This window comes from Coturnix japonica, chromosome 1 (genome assembly GCF_001577835.2).
Source record: "Coturnix japonica isolate 7356 chromosome 1, Coturnix japonica 2.1, whole genome shotgun sequence".
In the NCBI taxonomy this organism is placed as follows: domain Eukaryota; kingdom Metazoa; phylum Chordata; class Aves; order Galliformes; family Phasianidae; genus Coturnix; species Coturnix japonica.
This window is the reverse complement of record NC_029516.1, coordinates 73,789,142-73,795,141: the sequence shown is the minus strand read 5'-3', so window position 1 is coordinate 73,795,141 and position 6,000 is coordinate 73,789,142.

The window sequence follows — 6,000 nt, the reverse complement described above, 5'->3', positions numbered from 1 at the left end:
TCCCTAGAGTCATGTGAAGCTTGGCTGATTTTCAATGAAGTAGCGGAAGATTCCTGAAGCATTCTGAGGGGAATTTGTTGAAGATGTGAGGGGTTTTGAATCCGAGAACTGCTTGCACTACAAAAGATATTGCCCATGAAGGAGATGAAAACATCACTCATGAATGGGCTACACAAGGCATGTTCATATAGGCAGATCACTGCTGTACCATAGGTACTTTGTCGTGCACCAGATGAGCTGGTATATCTGTATTTACCCACAGAGAGACATGAGCCGTGGAAATAAATTAGCCATATTAACATAGCACGGCATTGGAGTTAATCAACCTTGTTCCTGAGTAGAATTCACTGGGGTTCCAATCTGTGCACAGGTGGTTGTATTTATGCCAGTTCTAGAGTTATACAGGGCAGAACTATCCATGTCCAACTCTAGGCACATACAAATCAGGCAGTAGCTGCATGAGGTAATGAAATACCTCTGACATTAGTGTCTACTTTGTCAGAGTAATGGAAAGCCAGGCTGGCAGCATCACACAGAGAAGGGCCAAGATGCGTAAAACAGCATTTATGAGGGCTGAGGCTACTGGCATCTCATAACCTTCTTTCCCTTCCAAGTCCATTTTCTTTGTTTCCTCTTCTTGCACAGGACTAGTCCCTCAAATCCTTACTTCACAACTGAACTTTACGTACACTCTTTAGAATTCACCAACCACAGCTGGCACTCCACCTTTATGCAGTCTGATGTAGTCACATCTTTTGAGACCCTCAGCTCAGGTTTGCTTGCCATAGTTAACCCTGCAGATATTCTGCTTCCTGTCAACCCTGTTCCCTTCCCAAGGCACTACGGGAATGGCAGCAGCAGCTGAATTACCTGGCTGCTTTTCAGAAGAACATATCCCAGAGCAAAGTAAGGCGGTGGGCTCAGCCACTCAGTGTAATTAAACAGAAGCATCATATTTGTGTAGCTTGTGCTGTGGCAACCACAGCAGTTATTCTCATTCAGCTGAATGGTTTAGATGGCAGACCTGTGGTATTTCATAAAAGATCCTCTGCAAGCAGCGCCTTAAGCCGTTTCATTGAATGAAATACATTCGTGGAGCAAAAAGTGATGGGGTGGGCTGGGGGTGGAGGCAAAAGAAAAAACACGCTGGATAGAACCACACCATTTCTGGCTGTGGTTCAAAAGTAGCTTTTGGAACAGGATCTGATATACTATTAGGGTGAAAAAGGCTTTTAATACATAGTGCTTTGGCACCCAGATAGCATCTCTGATTTTCTCTTTCTCCCTCGAGAGGCAGCGTATTGTCTTCCCTCTGCTTAAAGGGAGAGGGGGCTATTTGCATAGACAGGTCACTGTTTCTGTTGCAGGTGTAAAGAAAAGACTGGCTAATTCATGCACACAGGCAGGAGTATATAGCACTGCTCTGTCAGCCATTACAGGAACCTGCAGCAAGACCTACTGGAGCGAGGCAGCTCTGAGCAGTTTACACAGCACTTTGGAGCAAACCTCTGTGTCAAGGTTAACTGATAGAGTGATGCTGGTAAAAAAGAGCCCATCAGGAAGTAAGGGAAAAGCAGAATTAAAAGACAGGGGGTCTGACTTCTTGGCTGCTCTACATCGTTCTTTATTCTCCTGGAGCAATGGTTGGGAGAGAAAGGGTGTGGTCACAGTATCGTGGTGTCCCAGCTATTCTGGGCTCTAATACACTCAACATGCAACCAGTGGTGATATTGCCAAGGGAGAGTAGCCAGCACAATGTGGGACATGCAAAAGGGACTGAGCGATCTCTTGCTATCTCTTATGGGCTCTACCTGTTACACTGAGAACGCCAGGACCCATGTCATGATCTGCTGAAAGAAGCAGCAGAATTAGAGAGGCTAGAGTTTGAGCTTCTGGAGTTCAGAGTTGGATACTGCTGCCAAAGAGCACACAAGAGATTTAGAAATCACTCCCTGCTAGTGCAGGAGAACAATACCGCATAGTGCTTTTCATCTCATGTCCATGTCATTACTGCTAGATTTTGGTTGGTTTTGTTGTTGGTTGTGGGGTGTTTTTTTTTAGCTTAGGAAACAGATGTGCAGAAAGTGAGTGGAGTTGTCCAAGACTGCCCAGTAAACTGGTGGTAAAACAGATAGGAAACCTGATGCCTCCCACTGCCAAATGGAATTCACTTGTCACACACAAGGTAATGAAACATAAGGCTGCTGTCTTCCTCTCAGCCTTTCTGAGGTAAAGCAAAAAGCTCTCTCTCTGAGGATGCTGAGGTCTCCTGTGCCAGGATAGCAGATGCCTGCGCTGTGTGGGTCCCATGTCCTAGGAGAATCACTGTCCAGACAGCATGTCTCACTCTGCAACTGATCTGAAGTATTTGTTCCTCACGTGGGATGGCAAATGGTGGGGAGATAACTAGATCGTTCTCCCTTTTAGGTCTTTTCCTGGGACTTGGTACGTAGGTTCCAGATGGTACCAAGCCCCTGCTGCTTGGATCTGCACAGAAAACTGCTTCTTCCTCAGCCTATTTCACAACAGATTTGGCTCTCTGTTGGTCGGTTGCTATTTGTACAAATTAAGCTGCACTGCCAGGAACGTTTGCAAACAGTGAATAGAAAAGTGGGATGCACAAGGCAAGTCAAAATAGGTCTCAAATCTGGCGAAATGCCTGCAGGTGCTTATAACATTTGACTTCCTGCATCCCATGTATTACACACCCACACACTCATTCATCCATCTTTCTCTTGCCCTCACGCCCACACACGCTCACCCTTCACAGGTTCATTCACCTTCTCTTCTCCCTTCCCTGCTTTTGCTTCCAGTTATTCCCACACCTACATCTACCTCTGACACTCTTTGTTCCCTGTATACAAACACACACCCATTAATGAATGCCTGAGTGCAGTGTCTGTGGGTGGAATATATACATTCATACAGCAGACTATGCTGTAATCTTACACCTATGCTGTGAAAAATCCTTTGGGATTAGTGAGCTGAGAGCTCTGATTACTCTCACTTTTACGTAAAATACCACTGATCCAGTTTATGGGCTGATGCTTTCTGTCTTCCCCTGCTATCATTCTTCATGGACACCTCCCATTTCTCCTCATCTTCCTCTCCACTCTTTCTCCCTCTGCTTTTCCCTTCCCACACTACTCTCCAAGACCACATGGGTTCAGAGAGTTTACCCATCCCCATCCTTCCTCATGACCTAATGCTAGCCCTGATTATCTCACAGGAGCAGTGAGCAGGGGTGAGCAATGAGCCAGCCATTCAGTGGTAGGACATGGTGCAGGAAATCCTGCGAGCTATGGTGAGATCAGAGGCAGAGTCGGTAAACGGTGGGGCAGACTGCCCTGCCATCCGAGCCGAGCTGAGTCCGCCTGGCATCGAGCCTGCCTCTAATGGAATGTGACCCACCGTTGGGAATGAGCTCATCTGTAATCCACTTAATTGAGTTTTATGAGCAGGGCTCTCACATCAGGGAGCCAGTCTGCCTTCCTCTGAGCACTTGCCCTCCTTTGGTTGCCGCTTGGGAAGGGAAGGGGGGTGGAGATGTAGGTAGTGCTCTATTCAGCTATCATTTGCCTGCTTTTTTACTTTCTCCCTACCCTGAGGTTACAGGGAGCTGAACACACATGCTTTTCAAGAGGTCCATTGCCTCATGGTCTCACATCGTTTGCTTTTGCTGCAAATAGTGAAGATCAAACATCCAGGTGAATACTAGTGATGCTGTCTAGACTCACAGCTGTTTGGTCTCTGTGACAGTATTGGATACTCAGAGGAGAGGTATTGCTGTGCTTTATGGATCTCGTGTACACATGTACTCAGCCCTGGTGCAGCCTCACCTCAAGTACTGTGTTCAGTTTTGGGCACCTCAGTACAGAAAGGACATTGAGGTGCTGGAGCAGGTCTAAAGAAGGGCAACAAGGCTTGTGAAGGGCTTGGAGAATCTGCCCTACAAGGAGCAACTGAAGGAAATGGGGCTGTTCAGTCTGGGGAAGAGGAAGCTACGGGGAGACCTTACTGCTCTCTTCCAGTGCCTGAAAGGTGACTGCAGCAAGAGTGGGGTGGTCTTTTCTCACTGATGACGGGAAGAAGGGAAATGGCCTCAAGCTGTGCCAGAAGAGGTTTAGGCTGGATTTTATGAATAACTTCTTTACAGAAAGGGTTGTTAAGCACTGGAATAGGCTCCCCAGGGAGGTGGTTGAGTCATCATCCCTGGATGTGTTTAAAAACTGTTCAGATGTGGTGCTCAGGGATGTGATTTAGTGCAGGGTTGTTAAAGTTAGGGTAGTATGGTCAGGTTGTGGCTGGACTTGATGATCTTTAAGGTCTTTTCAACCTGAGCAATTCTATGATTCTATGAACTGTCTTACCAGGGAATCCAAGTGGGATAGGGAAAGAGCCATTCTATTCTCACTTCTGCCTTTGGTCTGCAGTTGTCAAGTGGTAGAGCTGTCATCATCCCATAAGAGCCTTTGTTTACACTGTAGTGTCTTACCATCTTTAGCATCTGCCTTATCGCTTGTTTGTTTTCTTTGAGTTGGTCACATAAGGGCTAGCAAACAGAGAGACCTGTCTGTTGACTGCCAAGGTGACAAACGCAGCCATTTCTTTTATTGAAGCAAAACAGGAGAAGAAAGAGAGAGCGAGTAAGAGCCTTCTCCTCAAGGGAGCATTGTTTTCCTTGGGAAGGGACAGTAGAGACCCTATGGCATGTGTCATTTAGGAAGTATTTCCTCCAGTGCTGGCATAAAGGTCTATCTCTGAGACAAACACTGGATGAAACTCCTGCTGCTTTTCCATCACTTCTATTCTACCTTGTAGGGAAGTAACTTTGACATGGCTTCAGATCTAATGTTACACTCACATTACAGAGCAGTAGCTCAGCAGTTCCAGGAATCCACAGCTTTAAGGAAAGGCTATGACATATGGAAAGTGTGCTGGTGCATTAACAGAAAGACTGTAACAGACCTATACCCAGAACAACAGTGTCAACCACTGTGCATTACATGATACTTCAGCTGTTTCTCAAAATCCCCAGCCACTAGAATCATGGAATTACATAATAAAGGATTTCATTTTTGTAAATATGAGCTTCTGGTTTTCACAGTTACAAGCAACACTAAAAGAATGAGCCACGCGAGGACTCAAAACCCAGTAAGGACATTAAAAGAATGCAGGTTATATATATGCATACATACATGCATACATATATATTTACATATATGTGTTTTGCATTGCTTGATTTTGAAGCCAATCTCAAAAGGAGATGCAGTGACTTTCCACTGATGTCCTGATGCTCAGGCACTGTAATGACTTCAGGATGGTTCATTGCAGCTGTGCCACAGCTGGAGCACAGGTTTTCTTCCCTTCTGCTTTCTGAAGTTAAGCACTTCTTAAATCAGCTATTGCTGATTTGTCTTGTGGATATACATCTAGAATGTGCATCCAGCTAGGTCAACAATTCCCTTGTCTTTCTTTTCATTTCATATTCTTGCTACATGAGCACTGTAGGAATGTAGGGTTGTTCCATAGCCAGTTGTTCCTTTGCCTCTCCCTTCTGTCCCAGCTCCCATGTACACATACCTTTAAGCAAGGGTTTTAGTAATGACTCCACTACTCTTCTAGTAGCAACAGAAGAGACAAAATCTGTCAGAAGTCATCGCCAAAAGACTGGTAGGCAGTTGGACAAACTTAGACACAGATTGCCTTAGGGTGAACAAAGAGACTTTTTTTCTTCTCATAGCACTTACTGTAAAATCTGAAAACAGTCATCCCAGCATTATATGAAGTCCCCAAATGGCCGTGCAATCTGGATAGGGGTAACACTCTTCCAGTGAGTCGATGCTGGAAATATCTTCTCCCAACTTAAACGCATTCTTTTGCCATGTCCTGTTACTGCAAAAGTCCCGACATCATGTTTGATACTATTTTATCCCTTGAGTAGTAGTTAGCTTCAAAAAATGGCAGGAGACCCTCAATATTGCCTTCGGCTCTCTCTAT